The 24891-nt window shown below is 42.9% G+C and overlaps 1 long non-coding RNA gene across 3 annotated transcripts in view; it reads left to right on the top strand.

Moving 5' to 3' along the window:
* Positions 1–24891, top strand: part of LOC137561444 (uncharacterized) — a 411299-nt gene that overhangs the window by 349895 nt on the left and 36513 nt on the right. For all 3 annotated transcript variants that reach the window (XR_011030017.1, XR_011030014.1, XR_011030015.1), the window contains one exon: positions 13278–13364. This is a non-coding gene — a long non-coding RNA (uncharacterized lncRNA). The remainder of the gene's footprint in view (positions 1–13277; positions 13365–24891) is intronic.

Here is a 24891-nt window from a genome sequence, read left to right as displayed (position 1 = left end):
AGCTATTACGTCAAACAATAGCTATATCTGTCTGTGTAATTTTTTATAAAAAACAAAACAAATAAACCAAAAAAAAAAAAAAAAAAAAAAAGGTTTAATTTTTCTGAGGTGCCCGGGTTGAAAACTGTGTTGTCCCAGTTGTGTATTGGACATGATGTGGGCTGCACGACCGCTGTCTGGGACCTCCTGCTGTGTTTATTTACAGCCCTGGTATCACCACTAGGTACCAGGGCTATTATGTCACGCTGCCTGCCTGGCCTGCTGCCACACTCACACTACTCCTCCATTCCTCCTGCTGCTGCTGCTGTCTGTCTGTGTTTCCCACTGCCAGGGTACACAGAATTTCCTTCTGCTGCCACTCTGCCACCAGCTATTACGTCAAACAATAGTTGCTCACATTACTCCTCCATTCCTCCTGCTGCTGCTGCTGTCTGTCTGTGTTTCCCACTGCCAGGGTACACAGAATTTCCTTCTGCTGCCACTCTGCCACCAGCTATTACGTCAAACAATAGTTGCTCACATTACTCCTCCATTCCTCCTGCTGCTGCTGCTGTCTGTCTGTGTTTCCCACTGCCAGGGTACACAGAATTTCCTTCTGCTGCCACTCTGCCACCAGCTATTACGTCAAACAATAGTTGCTCATATTACTCCTCCATTCCTCCTGCTGCTGCTGCTGTCTGTCTGTGTTTCCCACTGCCAGGGTACACAGAATTTCCTTCTGCTGCCACTCTGCCACCAGCTATTACGTCAAACAATAGTTGCTCACATTACTCCTCCATTCCTCCTGCTGCTGCTGCTGTCTGTCTGTGTTTCCCACTGCCAGGGTACACAGAATTTCCTTCTGCTGCCACTCTGCCACCAGCTATTACGTCAAACAATAGTTGCTCACATTACTCCTCCATTCCTCCTGCTGCTGCTGCTGTCTGTCTGTGTTTCCCACTGCCAGGGTACACAGAATTTCCTTCTGCTGCCACTCTGCCACCAGCTATTACGTCAAACAATAGTTGCTCACATTACTCCTCCATTCCTCCTGCTGCTGCTGCTGTCTGTCTGTGTTTCCCACTGCCAGGGTACACAGAATTACCTTCTGCTGCCACTCTGCCACCAGCTATTACGTCAAACAATAGCTATATCTGTCTGTGTAATTTTTTATAAAAAACAAAACAAATAAACCAAAAAAAAAAAAAAAAAAGGTTTAATTTTTCTGAGGTGCCCGGGTTGAAAACTGTGTTGTCCCAGTTGTGTATTAAACACGATGTGGGCTGCACGACCGCTGTCTGGGACCTCCTGCTGTGTTTATTTACAGCCCTGGTATCACCGCTAGGTACCAGGGCTATTATGTCACGCTGCCTGCCTGGCTTGCTGCCACACTCACACTACTCCTCCATTCCTCCTGCTGCTGCTGCTGTCTGTCTGTGTTTCCCACTGCCAGGGTACACAGATTTACCTTCTGCTGCCACTCTGCCACCAGCTATTACGTCAAACAATAGCTATATCTGTCTGTGTAATTTTCTATAAAAAACAAAACAAATAAACCAAAAAAAAAAAAAAAAGGTTTAATTTTTCTGAGGTGCCCGGGTTGAAGACTGTGTTGTCCCAGTTGTGTATTGGACACGATGTGGGCTGCACGACCGCTGTCTGGGACCTCCTGCTGTGTTTATTTACAGCCCTGGTATCACCGCTAGGTACCAGGGCTATTATGTCACGCTGCCTGCCTGGCCTGCTGCCACACTCACACTACTCCTCCATTCCTCCTGCTGCTGCTGCTGTCTGTCTGTGTTTCCCACTGCCAGGGTACACAGATTTACCTTCTGCTGCCACTCTGCCACCAGCTATTACGTCAAACAATAGCTATATCTGTCTGTGTAATTTTCTATAAAAAACAAAACAAATAAACCAAAAAAAAAAAAAAGGTTTAATTTTTCTGAGGTGCCCGGGTTGAAAACTGTGTTGTCCCAGTTGTGTATTGGACACGATGTGGGCTGCACGACCACTGTCTGGGACCTCCTGCTGTGTTTATTTACAGCCCTGGTATCACCGCTAGGTATCAGGGCTATTATGTCACGCTGCCTGCCTCATTGACTGCCTGCTGCCACACACTCATCCTCCTGCTGCTGAATTTACCTCCTGCTGTCTGTGTGTTTCCACTGCCAGGGAGCACATACAATGGCGCTTCCAACATGCGTGCGCCACCAGCTATTTGTTACGCTCAAAAATAGCTGCATTTCTTTAAAAAAACCCAAAAATTATATATACTTTTTATTAATACTGTGTGATATTATTTTTAGAGGTGTCCGGGTTGAAAACTGTGTTGTCCCAGTTGTGTATTGGACATGATGTGGGCTTCACGACCGCTGTCTGGAACCGCATGCTGTGTATTTACGGCCTGGTACCACCGCTAGGTACCACAGCCTATTATGTCTCGTCTCGCTGCCTGCCTCATTGACTGCCTGCTGCCACACAATCATCCTCCTCCTCCTGCTGCTGAGATGAAGAAGAAGATGAAGAAGATGAAGAAGATGAAGATGAAGAAGATGAAGAAGAAGAAGATGATGAAGAAAAAGAAGAAGATGAAGAAGAAGAAGATGAAGAAGATGATGAAGATGAAGAAGATGAAGAAGAAGAAGATGAAGAAGACGAAGAAGAAGAAGATGATGAAGAAGAAGAAGAAGAAGATGAAGAAGAAGATGATGATGAAGAAGATTAGGAAGAAGAAGAAGAAGAAGAAGAAGAAGAAGAAGAAGTAGAAGAAGATATAGAAGAAGAAGATATAGAAGAAGAAGATATAGAAGAAGAAGAAGAAGAAGATATAGAAGATAAAGAAGAAGAAGAAGTATATACAGTACTGAACAACATTTTGGACACAACTTCTCTTTCCACCTTTTTTTTTTTAAAGGAACATCCCCACATAATCACTTGCTGTTGTTACTTGGAAAAAAAGATGTTTCTTGCATCATTCACCCTCAAAACAAGCGTTGGAAGCTATTTAAGGCCAATTCGAATAGTCAGCTCGAATAATGAGCTCGAATACCGACTCGAATAGTGAGGTCGAAGTCCGAGGTCGATTCGAATAGTAAAAAATATTCGACTCGAATATTCGACCGATTTCGAATAATTTACTATTCGAATTCGACCAAACTCGAATTATAAAAAGGGGTATCCGAGCATCACTACTTAGTGCTACAGAATATATTTAAAGCGATCTCAAGTTTTTTTTTTCTAAAACAGACCAGTTTCTCCAGCACTCAATCATATTACAAATACAGAGGATTATATAACGGTACTGTATGTTTGTATGTTTTGTTATAGTTCTATTTCAGTAACAGTTATTTTCCTAGTACTGCTAAATCACTTAGTGGCATAATTTGTTTTGATCTGTGTGAACTGCTTAATTAAAGATGAATTCATTACTACTAAATAGGTGTAAATGGAAAACTTCTAGCAAATGGCAACTTGAACTGCCAATAAGTTAACCATCACTCAATTAATAAAATAATCTGTCATAAGAAAATCTAATGTGTGTATTTAGGAAATTTAGAACCAAGAGGATTCCATTTGCTGACTAACTGTAAAAGATTCAAAAAGCAAGCTTCCAGTCTTGTAACAGACTCTATACAACTTTTGTCCTGAATAAAACCTTACAAAGGCTGATAAAAACACATTTAGATGCAAGAAAGAGGCACATAGAATTTTTAGCTAATATAAATAACATAAAAATGCATTGAATTTATATTAGCAAATAATTATAAGGGCTCAAACCCACTAGCACTGTAAAAATATATACACGGCTGGGGCTCATGATGTGTTTGCCAGATAGATCAATTTATTATAATTCAATAACTGTACAATTCACTTAATTGCATGCAAAAATTAGCTAATTTAAAAACCAATTTAAAATTACAGTATGCTGGAGAATCATAGAATCACTTCACTATGTATTGCACGTGCAAGATCAGTATACACCTAATCTAGGCCGGCATAACACGCACATTCCCGCACATTCACATATGCCCACTAGCAGCCTTTTCTAATGGCTAGTGATTTGAAAAAGCTCTTGCTAATGCAGTGCAATGCAATTGCTCAAGTGAGATCACATCCATAGAATTACATTAGCAAGAGCTTTCCAAATCACAATGCGCTCAGAAAAGCACTCCTAGTGGGTTCCAGGGCTTAGTGACTTCTTCTCTTCTCCAGTAGGGGAAAATTTGGAGGTAGCTGAAGCCAGAATGAGAACAAAGACAACTTCTAGACCCTGACTACAGACAGGCTTACATTGTATGTGCTTTAATGTACTGTATGCACTTAAATGCATTAATGTTCATGCAGTTCACATATTTTTTTATGTTTTGGGCGTACATGGATATACGCCGCCCGTCATTTTGGTGTGGGGTTAGCCCAATGATGGCTCACCCTGCAGTCGCACAAATTCCAGGCAGCATTATTCCCCCTCCGAGTTGTAGCAACTTGGAGGGAGAAGTAATTCGGGGTCCAGTGATCGCCGACACCCAAATTACACTGCTGCACAGCCATAGACATAACATTATGCCTATGGTGGCACCCAGGTCAGGTTAGAGCGCACGCCGAATGACCTGCTTCAATCAGATAAGCCCTGCACTGGAAAAAACATACTGGCACATATTCAATTCATTTTTCTCCTGAAACTTCAGTTGGTCATATCCCATCAAAAATAATTAAAAAACAAGCTGGGAACATATGCGGACAGTACATAACACCCTAGTCAGACAAAATGGTATTAATAAAGGAATACATATACATAATCCCTGGGCAGAAAAAGTTAGTAACGAGTTACCAAAAAATATACAAAAAGGGCATATTTTTGTATTGTATGACATTGCAATTAATTAAAAAAAGTAATGCAAGAGGGGAAGTGGAATAAATGTAATAAAAATCAGGGGAGCGATGAACAAAAAGTATATCTTGCACAGTCCTTTGCATTTAATACAAAAAAAGATTATTAGGTAAGGTGCCAAGTGCAAAAAAATAGATGGGTGATTGAAGTAGTATAATGATCAATAATCTAGTATCAAAGAAGGAAAAATGTGTGGAGGAAATAGAGGAAAGAAGGGGGTGCGGGGGGGGGGGGGGGAGATATGGGAAGAAGAATGGGTTTAAGATAAAGGCAGTTGGAGTTGGAAACAAAACATGAAACAGTCCTCCTCAAAATTCAAAATACTTAGTGCAAACATATTGCATATCTTTACACTGATTGCAATACATTTTAATTTAAAAAGGTGATGCAAGAAGGGGAGGAGGATATGTGAATTGCAGAAATGGGGAAACAATGAACAAAAACTATATGTTGAATGGTCCTTCTCGAAATTCAAGTGCTTGGTGCAAGAAAAGTGCATTTTTTTTTGCATTTAAAAATGATTATTAGGTGAGATAAAAGGTGAAAAAAAATAATAAATGGGTGTTTGAGGTAATATAAGGATAATAAATCCAGCAGAGGTATGCAAACAATAATACAAATACTATAAAAAAAGAAAAAAGGAAAATTCATTTAATAAAGAGAAAGGGAAAAAACTCAAATCTGTCCCCCTGTACTGATGTAAATAGATTCATAAACCTGTGCAGTAGTCTCTCTTCACTCTAGACATGGGAAATAAGGTGCATATCCAAAGTCAGTCCAAAGTCAGTATCCCACACATATAAATGCCTCAAAGGTTGGCCATATATATAGCAGATAGTCACTACGCCATAGCTGTAGCGTCTCCGACCAGCAGTGTGCAGTGACCAGTCTGCCCGTACCAGCCCAGCCAACAGTTTTACAGTCAATGCTGCTTTGCCATTTTGTGCCTGCTATTTGAACCTGCAGTTTGCTAAAGCCAGTTTTATCGAACACCTTTTTCAACAGGACGCCCTTTTCAACAGGACACCCTTTTTAACAGGACGCCCTTTTCAACTGTTCCCACTTGTACAGGCTACTGAAACTGTTTAGGACTGTACACAGTAAATTACATTCATATATCTTTGTCACTCCCAACTCCAAACCTGTACATCACTATTGGTATTTCAGTTATATGGGAAAAAAGGTTTAACCACTCTGCGACCGCCTAACGCCGACCAGCGGCCGCAGAGTGACAGCCCCAGAACCACCTAACACAAAAAGGCGTCAAGAGCGGTGGGCGGGGATTAGCGACGAGCCCTTTCATGTGCGATTGTTCCCTGCAGAGACGCAGAGATCTGTAATCTGCGTGCCAGCCCACAATCGCAGCCGGCATGCTGTTAGACAGCTAAAAAAGCTGTTATTTACGCTGTATGGGGGGACAGCTCTATCACTGAGCTGTCCCCTCGATTGGCTCACAGGACGATCCCTCTCATAGGCTGATACCGATGAGAGGAGATTATGATGATTGTCTCTCCGGGGGAGGGAATAATTAAAAGAAAATAAACAAATTTATTAAAGGGAACCAGAGATGAACGATTCACACAAAATAAATATATCAGTTGATAGCTTGTAAAGAATAAATGCTCTACCTGATAATTTTGCCGCTCTGGTGTGCCTTTTTGAGTGCTTTTTATCCATTATTGCTCCAGGAAATATCCAATATGGCCGCCGGCTCATATTCCTTCTGTTTCCAGGTTATGAGGTGTTCTGGATGTGCTGTCTAAGCTATATGAGACTATAGACAAGCAGGGCTGCTGTAGGCTTTCATCTGTGTGCTTTCAACTTCATATTCTGGAATACTGTGTGGCTGCCTGTAGGAAGTGTCTCTCATAGTAATGAAACTGCATACAGTAGATAATAATGACAGGCTGCACAGACAGAGCACACAGATCACACAGCCACACTGTCTGTTAGACAGAGATTTTTCCTGCAGCAGCTCCCATGTCATCACAGCTCTCAGTATGTAAAGCATGAAATTTGAGCCAGGAGGGGGAAGGCTTGGGCTTGAAAAGACTCCACAGAAAAGTGACTTAGCTAAAATGATTCCAGGTCAAACCTCGACTGAATAGTCGGTGGATTCTTATCACAGCTGCTAATAGACTTTAAGCAGATAACAATGAAACTAAAAGCAGGGTAGCTGTTTACTGTCACGTTCCCACTGATAAATGTAATAAAATACATGAGGGTGCTTCATCTCTGGTTCTCTTTAATAATTTATAATACATTCAAGAAAATTGTAATCCCTTATCTTATTAGAATATTTAATGCTATCATGGATGGTAAGTCTCTCGCCCCCTTGCAATCCATCATCGCAGTGATTCCCAAACCTAAACGTGACCCTCTGGACATATAATTATAGGTCCATATCATTACTCAATCTCGATTATAAATTATTTACTTCAATACTGGTGTCTAGACTGAACAAGGTCCTGGAACCATTAATCCACAGAGATCAAGTGAGTTTTATCCCACTGAGACAGGCTCCTGATAACGTTGTGGACGTTCTCCATGTCGCCTTCGACACCCTTCAGCACAATTGATTGGCCTTATATGATACACGCACTCCATAGAAGTGGCATTGGAGGCTCCTTCTTAACTGCCATACAATCTCTATATTCCACCCCTACGGCCCAACTAAAACTCCCCACTAATACCCCAACTGCAATCTCTATTCAAAGAGGGACAAGACAAGGCTGCCCACTCTCGCCTGCAATCTTTGCCCTAACTATAGAGCCATTAGCAAACAAGATACGTGCATCACCTGATATGGAGGGAATAACAGTTGCAGGGGCTAACTACAAGGAAAAAAACCTCTTTGCCGACGACCTACTTCATACCCTGACCTCCCCACATACAACCTTGCCTAACTTACTAGATCTAATGAGGAGATTTGGTGAGGTTTCGGGTCTCTCCCTTAACATTAACAAATCTGAAGTGATCTTCACCAATTTAACTAAAACACAGGCCACTGCCTTAGCATCCTCATTGGGTCTCTCTCTTTAAAATAAATATATCACATACCTAGGAGTCAAAATTTCCACTAATCCAAAGGAACTCTTTAACCTTAACTATAAGCCGATGCTCACTTCCCTAAAACAAGATCTCCTAAGATGGAACTCACCCTCTCTGTCTTGGACAGGAAGAGTTCAAGCAGTCAGGATGAGCCTCCATTCCCGACTATTATACTTATTTAGAACTCTACCTAATCTAGTGACTCAATCCTCCCTTAAAGATCTACAACTCTCCATTTTTAAGTTTATAACAAACAATAAAAGATCGAGAATAAACCAAAAAACAATGTATCTAAACAGGGACAGGGGCGGGATGGGGGTCCCAGATTTATTTAATTACTACAGAGCTTCCCAAATAGCACATATGGCACAAATGCACTCAGAGTTTAATCCTCCTTTGTGGGTTGAAATTGAAAATGGCCTACTATATCCTGCTACGTTCCCTGCCCTACAATGGTCATCTCATATATCCCCAGCTAAATACCACAAAATATCACCACTATCAGCCCATTCTCTACTAATTTGGAACAGACTTAAGCTACAAAAGGGGCTACAATCGCCTATTCCCTCCCAAGTACCTTTGTTTGGTAACCCCAACTTTTCTCCTGGTCTAGAACAGGGAGCCTTTAGATGGTGGAAAGACAGGGATCAAAACCTTACCCTCAAAAATTTCTTAATGAATGATAAACTACCCACTTGGGAACATTTTAAGGAACTCGCCTTCTTTCCGCCCTCTGAATTTTTTCATGCTATCCATATTTACCACTATATAAAAACATTCCCCATTACCCACACTGGGCTCCCTAACAGGACCCAATACAAGGCCTGGATTTCCCTACACCCTCTGAAGGGAGATCTTATCTCCTATGGCTATTCAATACTATCCCAACCATTGGAGTTTTAAAAAATCGCTCTATGTTTGCAGTGGGAAAGTGATCTGGGCCTCACCCTTACTCATAAACGCTGGTCTAGATGCTGTCTCACTCTAACGAAAGGAAGCAGCTACTTCTCTCACATAGAAACCAACTACAAAATACTACATAGGACATATATTACTCCCATGAAAATGCACGCTATATCTTCGTCTAATTGGCTGATGGTGTAATGGTTAAGGGCTCTGCCTATGACACAGGAGACCAGGGTTCGAATCTCGGCTCTGCCTGTTCAGTAAGCCAGCACTAATTCAGTAGGAGACCTTTGGCAAGTCTCCCTCACACTGCTACTGCCAATAGAGCGCGCCCTAGTGGCTGCTGCTCTGCTCTGGCGCTTTGAGTCCGCAAGGAGAAAAGCGCAATATAAATGTTATTTGTCTTGTCTTGTCTTGTCTTGTCTAATTCCCAACTATGTTTTAAAGATTGTGTCTCACCTGGAACTATAGATCATATATGGTGGTTTTGCCCAGAAGTGAGGAGGTTTTGGAACCAGATCACTTCCGCTATAAGCACAGCCTTAGAGATGTCCCTCTCACTAGACCCTCTACTCTACAGAATCCTATTCCTGGACTTCAGCTCGGCCTTCAACACGATCTGCCCAGACATCCTGGTTGACAATCTGGCACAGCTCGGTGTCGACCCCACACTTCGTGCATGGATCAGGAGCTTCCTCACAGACAGGCCACAACAGGTCAAGCTCGGTAACTGCTCCTCCGGCGAGAGAACTACCAACACAGGAGCACCTCAAGGGTGTGTACTGTCCCCGCTTCTATTCTCCATTTACACCAACAACTGCACCTCCTCCTCGGACTCCGTCAAGGTCATCAAATTTGCAGATGACACAACAATCATCGGTCTCATTGGCAGCTACGGAGAGAAAGACTATCGCAGTGAGATAGAAAGAATCTGTAATTGGTGCAAGAATAACAACCTTGTCCTCAATGCAGCAAAAACTGTTGAGCTGATTGTTGATTTTAGGAGGAACCCTCCCACTCTCCCACCAGTCCACATAGGCGATACCGAAGTCTCCAGAGTATCATCGGTCCGGTTCCTTGGCACAACCTTATCCACTGATCTAAGATGGGGGCAGAACACCATCAAAATTCAGAAGAAGGCACAACAGAGGCTATTTTTCCTGCGCCAACTTAAAAAATTTGGCATGCCTCGGGAGCTGCTGACCAGCTTCTACACCGCTACCACGGAGTCCATACTTTGCTCCTCAGTCATCGTCTGGTATGCCAGCGCAATGGCCAGCGACAGACGCAAACTGCAAAGAATCATTAGGGAGGCAGAAAAGATCATCGGATCGCCCCTACCACCTCTCGATCTCCTCCACGCGGCTAGGATGAGGAAGAGGGCCACCAGGATCTCCTGCGATCCCTCCCACCCCGGCAGCCGCTTCTTTGAGCGTCTCCCATCCGGCCGGCGCTTCCGAACCATCCCATCCAAGACCACCAGGTGCAGGAACTCTTTTTTCCCCCAGGCAGTTCTACTGCTCAACAACACAGACTCCTGACTATCCCTCCTAGTCTACAATCAGCATGCTGGCCTTTTGCCTTATCGTCTGCATTCTGCCTTATCATCTGCATCTAACTCACGCCATCACAGTGATGTCATCACACTGTTATTGATGCTCGGACTCCGTCCAGGGTATCTTGTAAATGCTGCTAGAATGTAAAATGGTAGTAATTGCAGTCGTAATATGTATTGTTAATGTTGTTGTTTTGTATAACCGTAGTCACATATGTAATATGGACAACTGTTATCGTGTACTTTGCCTAAGCCATGTGTACCACAAGCAATTCCGAGTACGGTACCCCCACACTTGGCGAATAAATCCTTCTTGTATCTTGTATCTTGTATCTTGTACTCTTACTCCTAGGAGACAAACCCCAGGGTTGGAAATATCCCCAGCACAGGCTCTCGCAACACATAGCCAAAGCCGCTAGGATACACATTGCTCGTCAATGGCGCCAGCCAACTTTGTCTATGGATCTCACTGATCACATCATCACAGATATATTAATATCAGAACGAACTCTACCCATAATTAAGGATACCACAGCTGCTTTCACTAGACCTTGGCAGCCCTGGCTTTCCTGCTCACATACATTGGGGCTTCGGTCTTGTGCTCTTTCCTTTTTAAAGCAATCATTCTATAATGCCATTGTTTAACCTGTTAGCCCTCCTGGAATACAGACCCAAATGTAATGTCTACGTGTTTATAACCACTGTCTTCAGACTATGCCCTTTGCTAGGGGTTAAAACATAGCATTTATGTAACCTTATAAATTTTCAATAAAATGTGTGAAACTAAATTTATTGATAATTTAATAACAAAAAAAATGTATATAAAAAATAAAAACCGCAGCAACAATCAGTTGCCACCAACAGAAAGCTCTGTTGGTGGAAAGAAAAGGAGGGCAGATTAATTTGTGTGCTAAGTTGTATGGCTCTTCAGCGAGCTTTTAAAGCTGCAGAGCACTAAATTGTAAAAAATCACCTGGTCACTCACTAGGGGGGTGTATGCAGGGCCGGATTTGTACTCTTTACCACCCAAGGCCACTGTCAGCAGCTGCCCCTCTCCAGTATAGGCAGCCAGATGACCCTTCCCTGTAGTATCGGCAGCCATATGACTCTCCTCCAGTATAGGTAGCCAGATAACCCTTCCCTCTATTATAGGCAGCCCTATGACCCTCCCCCACCTCCAGTATATGTAGCCAGATAACCTTTCCTCCCTTCTCCTCCATTTTAGATGACCCCTCCCCCTTCCCTCTAGTATAAGAAGCCAGATAGCCAGATAACCCTTCCCCCTTCCGTATTGATAGCATGACCCCCCTCCAGTATAGGTAGCCAGTTGACCATTCCCTACCTCCACCCCAGTATAGCCTGCTGCCCACCTGCCCTTGATCCTTATGTGCCCTAGGCCATGGCCTATTTGGCCTTGACTTAACTCTGGCCCTGGGTGTAAGCCTGTGGTCCTTAAGTGGTTAAGTCCTGTTCACAGAGCTCAGTTGAGGTGCAGAATAGTTCTGCATGCCACCTTACTGTCCATACAATTCTATGGGGCTGTTCACATCTCTGAGTTGTAATTGATTGCGTTATTCTAACTCGCTGCATACAGGCTTTACATTAAAGTCTTTGTCCAGTCCCCACTGCAGATCACAGTCATTATAACACATTATAACGTGTGCGTTATACAACTGACCACTGTGAACCTAGCATTAGAGTTTTAATGTATGTGCAGTTGTTATAGTTGTCCGCTGAACAGTAGACCCTCAGGACCACCACTGCCCAAATAATCCCAACATTTCAATTGTGAAATTCTGAAAGCAGACCTGTTTAATATAAAGTACAAGCACTACATTTTCAAACTCCCAACTCTGTTTATAGTAGTGCTAACCTGCATCTGTATACCTATTCATACACATATAAGACCTTTGGATTGGCTGGTGTCCTGCCCACAAAACACTGCACTGTTCAGTAATGAGTTGAATAGTGAAACATGAATGATGAGCTTAATGATGGTAAAAGACTATCTGGATAACACCTTTAATTGTTTGGTAATTGCACTGTCCTTCTATATAAAGTCTGAAGTCAATCAGGTCTGACAAGAAAATATACTGTAGCTGTCTGTTCCAATATCTGACAATAAGCCGCATGTCCCGGTGTCTAAAGACCCTATATTTTTGGACAAAAAGGAAAAAAAAGGCAGTATGCAAAAGATAATGAAAGGATCCAAGAACTAGTGACTTAAAGAGACTCTGAAGTCTCATAAAAATCCTCTTTTTATTTCAAAAATGTGTTTAACATTATTGCCCTAACTAAAACGCCACATTCCCGTGGCTGAAATCTAACTAAATCCCTCCTAACTCCCTGGGAGGGGGGGGGGGGCAATCCGGGCAGCGCTTCCATGAGAGGCAGAGCTTTCAGCCGCAGCTCTGCCTCTACACGCGTCTATCAGTGCTGATCGCCGCCTCCGCCCGCCCCTCTCAGTCTTTCTTCACTGAGAGGGGCGGGGGAGAGGCGGAGATACGGTTGGTTGACGCTTAAGGAGGCAGAGCTGCGGCTGAAAGCTCTGCCTCCTCCAGCAGCAAAATCCACGACCAAGAAAGTCGTGGATGTTGCGGGGGAGAGGTAGGGGGGAGTTAGGGGGGATTTAGTTAGATTTCAGCTGCGGGAATGCAGTGTTTTAGTTAGGGAAATAATGTTAAACACAATAAAAAGAGGATTTTTATGAGACTTCAGTGTCTCTTTAAGACCAGAAAAAAATCAGTTAAAGGGTAACTGTACTGAAAAAAAATGTAATTAATGTAATTGATAAAATTGCTTTTTTTTACAGTATGTCTTTAGAAATTATTTAGTCAGTGTTTGCCCATTGTAAAATCTTTCCTCGTCTGATTTACATTCTGAAATGTATCCCAGGTGGTGACATAGTTGTGACAGACCTGAATGGAGAAACGGGGTTTGACCACAGTTTGCAGTATACCGACACTGGAACCAGGGAATAAGGTGCAAAAAAAAAGATTTATTGCAAATGCAGGCATACAAACATGAATGCAAATATCATGCAAACCTATGCACAGCACACAATATATACAAATAACCCGTGAGGCAGTGACAAATATATACAACACCTGACTATCTATCTAACTAAGTACATGATAATATATACAGAAAGTAACAACATAAAAATATATACAATCATACGCGGTAACAAAGAATCAAGCAGAGTATCAGAGTCAAACAGGAGAACAGGTAATCAGATAAAGTACAGTACCAGGGATAAGGCAAAATCAAGGTCTCACACAGAATAAACAAGGTTCGGCAGCAGGAAAGCATATACAGAGATCAGGGCAAGGAACAGGAACCAGGATGTCCAGAATCTCAGGACTGGAAGCTCACAATTCTGGCCATTAGCAAGAGATAGAGCCAGTTCTTAAATAGTCCATGTGATAGTAAACACCGGATGCAGCTGGTGGTGAGAGTTCCCAGAGCCGGGACAAGGTCCTTCAGCACCCAAGGCTGAGACACCAAAGTACGCCCCTTCATCCCTGCCACCCGAGCCATCAAACACTGATTGCTATTAGACTAAGAGGCGCCACAGGGCCCACAACCTCCCCAACACCTTAATATCTAGTTATCTGGCTTGCAGTCACTGCCATGTATCCCCTTTTCTGATTTCTTTCTGCTTCAAACACAATTAGGAATGACAACTGAATGAATTCTGCGCCCCCTCCTACACTGCGCCCTGAGGCTGGAGCCTCTCCAGCCTATGCCTCGGCCCGGCCCTGAGAGTTCCATTAGAGGGCTCTGCAGGCCAGACAAAGAACTGTCCTTACAATAGCATTAACAGGCCCCCTGCTGGTGGATGGTGGAGTTTCAGGACAATGCAAAGTCCTCAGAGTCATCTGCTGGTGGAATAATAGAAGTTCATGACAGTCTTGCTCCATGTTGCCACCAGCAGGCTGAAAGCAGCAACACAAGGTTCCTGACAGTAGTCCTGCCAGGTGCAGAATCCTATTTTATGTTCCACTATATGTCACCATGGTGCTTTAACATAGCACAAGGATCAGCCATGGTGATGGTTACAGAAGCAACCACTAAATAACTTAGTTCTTAATGTAGTAATCATTGCTGTACATGTCATACATATCTTAATATATCTAAAACCAAACACATAATAACCTTAACATTTAGCTTTTTCATGTATATTGAATAAAAAGAACTATTGATATGTGAAACACAGATAGTCATGAGTTTAAAACAAAGCTTTCATGTATCAAGAAAAAAAAAAGAGTAACCTTTAATACCCTGCAAAAGCACATTATTGAAAGAATGAGGGCACAATGATTTAAGCTGCCAGAGGACATTACATTTCTGTTTAAATATAGGTGCTAACAGTGCCACTCAGCATTATACAAAACCCAGCAGATAATAATACTAGGGACTTTGCTCAAAGAGTTTTCTATCTCAGGATACGAGTTAGGGATGATTCTATAATTCATTACTTTAACGTTTAGCCAGTCTTTGCATGCAATATATGTATTCATTCATTGGTGTAGTAAAAATAGTCATTAAATAAGCTTTATTATTGTACCTATTGCATCTAAAGCTGGCATGTGGTATGGCCGGAGAAAGTCTGTGATCATTTGAAAGAATAAGGGCACTATGCTTTGTACATCTTATTTCTATTTAAATATCACCGCTAAGAGATTTGCACAAAAGCCACACATAAAAATGCTTGGGGGATTGCTCACAAAATGTTAACACTTAGTAGAAAATAGATGAAATTGGAAACATTTTTGTTAGTTAAGGAGAAAATGTCAGGAATTTCCTTTATTATACACATCACTGTAGATGAGTAGATGTGAAGAAATCGATTCTATTAATAAGCTGTGTTGGGGTGAAGTACACAAGTAGAGGATACTGGCTGGGGAAATACCAGGCCCTTCAATGAACCCTAACTAGCTGGGCCCTGAGGGGAGGCATTGCTGTATCTGTGATCTACTGTAGCCACTAATGTGACCAAATGCATTATTTTTTTCCTGTCTTATTAAGAGCAGAATATATTATTGGAAATAAGATCAGATATTTACATCCCTGATCAGGCCTGGATTGTGCCGAGATGAATAATAATTGCGAAAATTACACAAAATTTCTCAAAAGCGAAATTCTTGATCAATACTAAATCAAATTTGTACTGTCACTAGAGATGTCGCAAACATAATTTTTCCATTCGCAAACACGAACTTGTGCAAATGTTTGTGAACATGCGAACTCGGCAAACCTCCATAGACTGCAATGGACTGGCCAATTGTAGAACCTACAAAGACTGTTTCTGGCCACAGAAGTGATGGAAAAGTTGTTTCAAGGGGTCTAAAACCTGGACTGTGGCATGCCAGAGAGGGATCCATGCCAAAAGTCCCACCAAAAATGATGGAGTTGACGCAAAGTCAGGTTTTAATCCCTAAAGGGCAGAAATCACATTACATTCCTACAAAGAATGCACTGGAGTGGTACTGTGCATGCAACTTAATGCAGCAACAATAGCAGTAGTCTGCACAGCTCTGGGTGTCAGTGGGCTGTGTGGAGTGTCACACACAGAGAAATGCAATAGTACTATCAGAATACAGTGAAATAATAATGCACTAGAGAGGTACTGTGCCTGAAACTTAATGTAGCAACAACAGTAGTGTGCATACAGCTCTTTGTGTCAGTGGGCTGTGGAGTGTTACACACAAAAAAAAAAAAAACACAGGAGACCAATGTACTAGCGCTCAAAAGGGCTGTTTGAGGTGCTTTCACAGTAAGTGAGGAACAAAAACTCAGGCCTAGCAAATGCTTTCCCTACCTATCTGCAGCAAGTCTGGCCCTGCTCTCACTAACAGTCAGCAGCTAGCAGAAAATGAACCAATATGGCCAACGCAACTGCTTTTTAATGGGGTGTGGGGGGTCCAAGAGGGGGTACTAGCTGATTGGTTGCCATGTGTCTGCTGACTGTAATGTAAAAGGTCAAAGTTTGGCTCCATGATGATTTATAGAGGGTGGGTCGAACCCGCCATATGTTTGCAGTTCGCCGAGAATGCGAACAGCAGAAATTCGCTGGGAATCGTCTGCTGGCGAACTGTTCGGGGCATCTCTGCCACTTAAAATCATAAACTTTTCACCAACTGACTTGGGAAAATAAAACCATTATAGATTGAAAGATGGGAAAGTGGGTTTGGGCCAGTAAAAAGCCATCCAGTTCAGGTCAATTTATGAGTGATGCATCCGTCGTTGCCACGGTGATGCATCACTAGGCAGGTAGATGCGGGGAAGAGAGAGCCGTGCAGAACCTCCTTCAGCATGGCACTGTCTGCTGTAACTGCACTGGAGGATCAGCCTGGTAGTAATAGTTTTACACTAATACTTTTATACCTAAAATACAATAAATAATACCTAAGAACAAGTACAAAAGTTTTCTAAAGTGAGTTTCAACCCACTTTAAATGTAGCATGGGGTCATTTTCACAGAAAACCTACCACGCCTTCACCTTCCTCAAACACAAGAGCACATATTTTCTGGCTTATCGTTAAAAAGCTGCTGTTACAATCACCTTATTCAGTCCAATGTGAAGCTTAAATCACCTGCTGAATTCACATTGCATATTGCTGCAACATAGCAGAAGTCCAGCCTAAAAAACATATTTAAATATTTATTTTTTGATATTGGAAACGGTGGTTTGTGAATTATAATTGCAGAACATGTTGTTAAATCAGCAGCATTTATTCAACAACCAGTAATCAAATGGTCCAGTTTTTAGAGAATTTGTGCTAATGTGATATCAGCCAAATCTTTTTCCCACATTATCCATATAACCGAGGCAGGAAAAAATCCCCAGATTACACTACTTAATCAGAATGCAATCTGGTGTCAGAGAAGCAGAGAAGATCAGGCATATCAGAAAATAATTATTTATAGTAAATGAAAACACATATCATGCTGTGTACTAGCTTGGGTGCTTTACATAACTTTGTATAATTTATGGGGTAGAGAACACTTTTCTGTGCATTTGTGTTTATAATTTGACCACCGACTGAATGACACTCATAGGATAAGTGTATTTGCAAAGCAGGCTGTACTAAGTCAATCCACAACCCTCATTACTGTCCTGATTGTCTTAACCCCTGGCGGTACAATTATTTCTGGATTTTAGGGTCTTTTTAAAAGGTTTCAGACACTAAAATCAGGAAAAAATCATTATTATTATTTAGTATTTATATAGCGCCGACATATTACGCAGCGCTGTACAGTGTATATATATATCTCGTCACTAACTGTCCCTCAAAGGAGCTCACAATTTAACCACTTCCCGACCGCCCACTACACAGGGGCGGCGGGGAAGTGGAGCCCTGCAGGACGGCCTCACCCACAGAGGCGGCGGTCCATTTAAGGGCATGGGCGGAGCGATCGCGTCATCCGTGACGCGATCCTCCGCCGGCGCCTGTCACCGCTCGCTCGCCGCAACATCCCGCCGGCTATACGGAAGCGCCGGCGGGATGTTAACCCCGCGATCGCCGCATACAAAGTGTATAATACACTTTGTAATGTTTACAAAGTGTATTATACAGGCTGCCTCCTGCCCTGGTGGTCCCAGTGTCCGAGGGACCACCAGGGCAGGCTGCAGCCACCCTAGTCTGCACCAAGCACACTGATTTTCTCCCCCCCCCGCCCCAGATCGCCCACAGCACCCATCAGACCCCCCCCCTGCCCACCCCCCAGACCCCTGTTTGCACCCAATCACCCCCCTAATCACCCATCAATCACTCCCTGTCACTATCTGTCAACGCTATTTTTTTTTTATCCCCCCCCCCTGCTCCCTGCCCCCTCCTGATCACCCCCCACCCCTCAGATTCTCCCCAGACCCCCCCCCCAGACCACCCCCCCCTGTTTACTGTATGCATCTATCCCCCTGATCACCTGTCAATCACCTGTCAATCACCCGTCAATCACCCGTCAATCACCCATCAATCACCCGTCAATCACCCCCTGTCACTGCCACCCATCAATCAGCCCCTAACCTGCCCCTTGCGGGCAATCTGATCACCCCCCCACACCAATAGATCGCCCACAGATCCGACATCAGATCACCTCCCAAATCCATTGTTTACATCTATTCTCTCCTCTAAACACCCACTAATTACCCATCAATCACCCATCAATCACCCCCTATCACCACTTGTCACTTTTACCTATCAGATCAGACCCTAATCTGCCCCTTGCGGGCACCCAATCACCCGCCCACACGCTCAGATTGCCCTCTGACCCCCCCTTATCAATTCACCAGTGCATTAATTACATCTGTTCTTCCCTGTAATAACCCACTGATCACCTGTCAATCACCTGCCAATCACCTATCACCCATCAATCACCCCCTGTCACTGCCACCCATCAATCAGCCCCTAACCTGCCCCTTGCGGGCAATCTGATCACCCCCCCACACCAATAGATCGCCCACAGATCCGACATCAGATCACCTCCCAAATCCATTGTTTACATCTATTCTCTCCTCTAAACACCCACTAATTACCCATCAATCACCCATCAATCACCCCCTATCACCACTTGTCACTTTTACCTATCAGATCAGACCCTAATCTGCCCCTTGCGGGCACCCAATCACCCGCCCACACGCTCAGATTGCCCTCTGACCCCCCCTTATCAATTCACCAGTGCATTAATTACATCTGTTCTTCCCTGTAATAACCCACTGATCACCTGTCAATCACCTGCCAATCACCTATCACCCATCAATCACCCCCTGTCACTGCCACCCATCAATCAGCCCCTAACCTGCCCCTTGCGGGCAATCTGATCACCCACCCACACCATTAGATCGCCCGCAAACCCACCGTCAGATTACCTCCCAAATGTATCGTTTACATCTGTTATCTTCTCTAAACACCCACTAATTACCCATCAATCACCCCCTATCACCACCTGTCACTGTTACCTATCAGATCAGACCCTAATCTGCCCCTTGCGGGCACCCAATCACCCGCCCACACGCTCAGATTGCCCTCAGACCCCCCCCCCCCTTATCAATTCGCCAGTGCATTAATTACATCTGTCCTTCCCTGTAATAACCCACTGATCACCTGTCAATCACCTGCCAATCACCTATCACCCATCAATCACCCCCTGTCACTGCCACCCAACAATCAGCCCCTAACCTGCCCCTTGCGGGCAATCTGATCACCCACCCACACCAATAGATCGCCCGCAGATCCGACATCAGATCACCACCCAAGCGCAGTGTTTCCATCTATTCTCTCCTCTAAACACCCACTAATTACCCATCAATCACCCCCTGTCACTGCTACCTATCAGATTAGACCCCTATCTGCCCCTAGGGCACTCAATCACCCGCCCACACCCTCAGAATGCCCTCAGACCCCAGCCCTGATCACCTCGCCAGTGCATTGCTTGCATCCATTCCCCCCTCTAATCACACCTTGAGACACCCATCAATCACCTCCTGTCACCCCCTAGCACACCTACCCATCAGATCAGGCCCCAATTTGCCCCGTGTGGGCTCCTGATCACTCGGCCAAACCCTCAGACCCCCTTCCGATCACCTCCCCAGTGCATGGATTGCATCTATTTTCCCCTCTAACCACCCCCTGAGACACCCATCAATCACCTCCTGTCACCCCCCTAGCACTCCTATCCATCAGATCAGGCCCAATACAACCTGTCATCTAAAAGCCCACCCTGCTTATGACCGGTTCCACAAAATTCGCCCCCTCATAGACCACCTGTCATCAAAATTTGCAGATGCTTATACCCCTGAACAGTCATTTTGAGACATTTGGTTTCCAGACTACTCACGGTTTTGGGCCTGTAAAATGCCAGGGCGGTATAGGAACCCCACAAGTGACCCCATTTTAGAAAAAAAAGACACCCCAAGGTATTATGTTAGGTGTATGACGAGTTCATAGAAGATTTAATTTTTTGTCAAAAGTTAGCGGAAATTAATTTTTATTAGTTTTTTTTCACAAAGTGTCATTTTTCACTAACTTGTGACAAAAAATAAAATCTATGAACTTGCCATACACCTAACGGAATACCTTGGGGTGTCTTCTTTCTAAAATGGGGTCACTTGTGGGGTTCCTATACTGCCCTGGCATTTTAGGGGCCCTAAACCGCGAGGAGTAGTCTAGAAAACAAATGCTTCAAAATGACCTGTGAATAGGACGTTGGGCCCCTTAGCGCACCTAGGCTGCAAAAAAGTGTCACACATGTGGTACCGCCGTACTCAGGAAAAGTAGTATAATGTGTTTTGGGGTGTATTTTTACACATACCCATGCTGGGTGGGAGAAATTTCTATGTAAATGGACAATTGTGTGTAAAAAAATCAAACAATTGTCATTTACAGAGATATTTCTCCCACTTAGCATGGGTATGTGTAAAAATACACCCCAAAACGCATTATACTACTTCTCCTGAGTACAGCGGTACCACATGTGTGGCACTTTTTTACACCCTAAGTACGCTAAGGGGCCCAAAGTCCAATGAGTACCTTTAGGATTTCACAGGTCATTTTGCGACATTTGGTTTCAAGACTACTCCTCACGGTTTAGGGCCCCTAAAATGCCAGGGCAGTATAGGAACCCCACAAATGACCCCATTCTAGAAAGAAGACACCCAAAGGTATTCCGTACGGAGTATGGTGAGTTCATAGAAGATTTTATTTTTTGTCACAAGTTAGCGGAAAATGACACTTTGTGAAAAAAAACTATTAAAATCAATTTCCGCTAACTTGTGACAAAAAAATAAAAACTTCTATGAACTCACCATACTCCTAACGGAATACCTTGGGGGGTCTTCTTTCTAAAATGGGGTCATTAGTGGGGTTCCTATACTGCCCTGGCATTTTAGGGGCCCTAAACCGTGAGGAGTAGTCTTGAAACAAAAATGACCTGTGAAATCCTAAAGGTACTCATTGGACTTTGGGCCCCTTAGCGTACTTAGGGTGTAAAAAAGTGCCACACATGTGGTACCGCCGTACTCAGGAGAAGTAGTATAATGCGTTTTGGGGTGTATTTTTACACATACCCATGCTAAGTGGGAGAAATATCTCTGTAAATGACAATTGTTTGATTTTTTTACACACAATTGTCCATTTACATAGAAATTTCTCCCACCCAGCATGGGTATGTGTAAAAATACACCCCAAAACACATTGTACTACTTCTCCCGAGTATGGCGATACCACATGTGTGGCACTTTTTTGCACCCTAAGTGCGCTAAAGGGCCCAAAGTCCAATGAGTACCTTTAGGATTTCACAGGTCATTTTGAGAAATTTCGTTTCAAGACTACTCCTCACGGTTTAGGGCCCCTAAAATGCCAGGGCAGTATAGGAACCCCACAAATGACCCCATTTTAGAAAGAAGACACCCCAAGGTATTCCGTTAGGAGTATGGTGAGTTCATAGAAGATTTTATTTTTTGTCAAAAGTTAGCGGAAATTGATTTTAATTGTGTTTTTTCACAAAGTGTCATTTTCCGCTAACTTGTGACAAAAAATAAAATCTTCTATGAACTCGCCATACTACTAACGGAATACCTTGGGGTGTCTTCTTTCTAAAATGGGGTCATTTGTGGGGTTCCTATACTGCCCTGGCATTTTAGGGGCCCTAAACCGTGAGGAGTAGTCTTGAAACGAAATTTCTCAAAATGACCTGTGAAATCCTAAAGGTACTCATTGGACTTTGGGCCCTTTAGCGCAGTTAGGGTGCAAAAAAGTGCCACACATGTGGTATCGCCGTACTCAGGAGAAGTAGTATAATGTGTTTTGTGGTGTATTTTTACACATACCCATGCTGAGTGGGAGAAATATCTCTGTAAATGGACAATTGTGTGTAAAAAAAATTAACAAATTGTCATTTACAGAGATATTTCTCCCACCCAGCATGGGTATGTGTAAAAATACACCTCAAAACACATTATACTACTTCTCCTGAGTACGGCAATACCACATGTGTGGCACTTTTTTGCAGCCTAACTGCGCTAAGGGGTCCAAAGTCCAATGAGCACCTTTAGGCTTTACAGGGGTGCTTACAATTTAGCACCCCCCAAAATGTCAGGACAGTAAACACACCCCACAAATGATCCCATTTTGGAAAGTAGACCCTTCAAGGTATTCAGAGAGGGGCATGGTGAGTCCGTGGCAGATTTCATTTTTTTTTGTCGCAAGTTAGAAGAAATGGAAACTTTTTTTTTTTTTTTTTTCCTCACAAAGTGTCATTTTCCGCTTACTTGTGACAAAAAATAATATCTTCTATGAACTCACTATGCCTCTCAGTGAATACTTTGGGATGTCTTCTTTCCAAAATGGGGTCATTTGGGGGGTATTTATACTATCCTGGAATTCTAGCCCCTCATGAAACATGACAGGGGGTCAGAAAAGTCAGAGATGCTTGAAAATGGGAAAATTCACTTTTGGCACCATAGTTTGTAAACGCTATAACTTTTACCCAAACCAATAAATATACACTGAATGGGTTTTTTTTTATCAAAAACATGTTTGTCCACATTTTTCGCGCTGCATGTATACAGAAATTTTACTTTATTTGAAAAATGTCAGCACAGAAAGTTAAAAAAATCATTTTTTTGCCAAAATTCATGTCTTTTTTGATGAATATAATAAAAAGTAAAAATCGCAGGAGCAATCAAATAGCATCAAAAGAAAGCTTTATTAGTGACAAGAAAAGGAGCCAAAATTCATTTAGGTGGTAGGTTGTATGAGCGAGCAATAAACCGTGAAAGCTGCAGTGGTCTGAATGGAAAAAAAGTGGCCGGTCCTTAAGGGGGGTAAAGCCCTAGGTCCTCAAGTGGTTAATCCCTACCATTGCCATATGTCTATTATGTAGTGTAAGTACTGTAGTCTAGGGCCAATTTTTATTTTTTTTTAGAGGGAGCCAATTAACTTATCTGTATGTTTTTGGAATGTGGGAGGAAACCGGAGTGCCCGGAGGAAACCCACGCAGACACGGAGAGAACATACAAACTCCTTGCAGATGGTGCCCTGGCTGGGATTCGAACCAGGGACCCAGCGCTGCAAGGCGAGAGAGCTAACCACTACGCCACCGTGCTGCCCCATGATGCCAGAATGCCAGCAGCAGCCCTTGCTCTCACTCACCTCCCTGGGCTCCGGTGTGGCAATTTTACCACCGTCCGGATGGCACTGTAACACTGATGAGATCTCACCAGAGTGATTCAGAGCCTCAGAGGACAGGAAGGAGTATCGACGTCTGTACACTCTGCATAGAGCTGCCGGCGGCTAGCCCGAGCGTAACTTGGGATTACCGCCAGGGAGGTTAAGTTTCCGTGAGTGTGTTCAGGGTCCCATTATTAGAAGTAGTATTATCTTTTATTTATAAAGCACTAAAATATTATAAATATACTAAAATTAATTGTACTGTATATTACTGGGGAGGTAATAGAATTCATGGTGGCCTAATCACTTCATCACTTCCCCTTAAACACCAGAGCAATTTTCACATTTCAGCACTGCGTCCATTCATTGGACAATGAATTTTTCCCTACTTATCACACTGAAATGATCTATACATTTTTTGCCACCAGTTAGGCTTTCTTGGGTGGTACTTTTTGCTAAGAATTATTTTAATTTTATATGCATTTTAAAGTGAATAAGAAAAAAAAATCATTATGTTTTCAGCTAATATAGTTTTAAAATAAATCATGCTACTGTAATGAAAGCTCATACATTTTATTTGCCCATTTGTCCCGGTTATTACCTTTTTAAATTATGTCCCTAGTACAATGTATGGCGACAATATTCTATTTGGAAATAGAGGAGAATTTTTTCCATCATGTGATTTTGAGTACTCTAACAAAAATTATTTGCGAAAAAAACTAATTTTCAAAAATAACAGTAATACATCCTCATAGCATACATAGTCCCTAACATACCAATGTAATAATAAAAAACAAAAAACAATTGTGTTATATGGGGGCAGGGAGGGAGCATAATTAATTAATGGGCTTGTTATAGGGATAGGAAATGTATTTTACATTTTTTTTATTGTAATATTCTTTTTGACCACACATTTTTCTGGTTAGAACACAGCTCAAGCTGCTTTCCAGCCAACTGGGAACGACAGTCACTGTCATTTAAAATGGAATGATTACTGTTGCTCATTGCAAGAGCAATCATTTCAACTTTAAACCCTAATATTGGGTTTAGGAACATGTATTCCTATTCCCCAATCTGTGCACTACCACAGGGGAACACGTGTGCAACCAGAGCAAACATACAGGGACGAGGATCTATGCCCCTGGGAGCTAAAGTGAGATCTTTAGGGATGTAGATACCCATCCTAGGGGAGGAACTAGTTAAGAGATATAGACAAGACACTATTTTTCAATGAGATACAATGCACATAGATTGTCTGCAAACTTACCCCTAGTCTAACTAAATGCATAACTTTTCTAGGGTTTTTGCGGTCTACTGTTTTGAGATGGTTTTGT

This window comes from Hyperolius riggenbachi, chromosome 3 (assembly GCF_040937935.1).
Source record: "Hyperolius riggenbachi isolate aHypRig1 chromosome 3, aHypRig1.pri, whole genome shotgun sequence".
In the NCBI taxonomy this organism is placed as follows: Eukaryota; Metazoa; Chordata; class Amphibia; order Anura; family Hyperoliidae; genus Hyperolius; species Hyperolius riggenbachi.
Note: the sequence above shows the minus strand (reverse complement) of the source record. Positions and strands in the feature narration are given on the sequence as shown.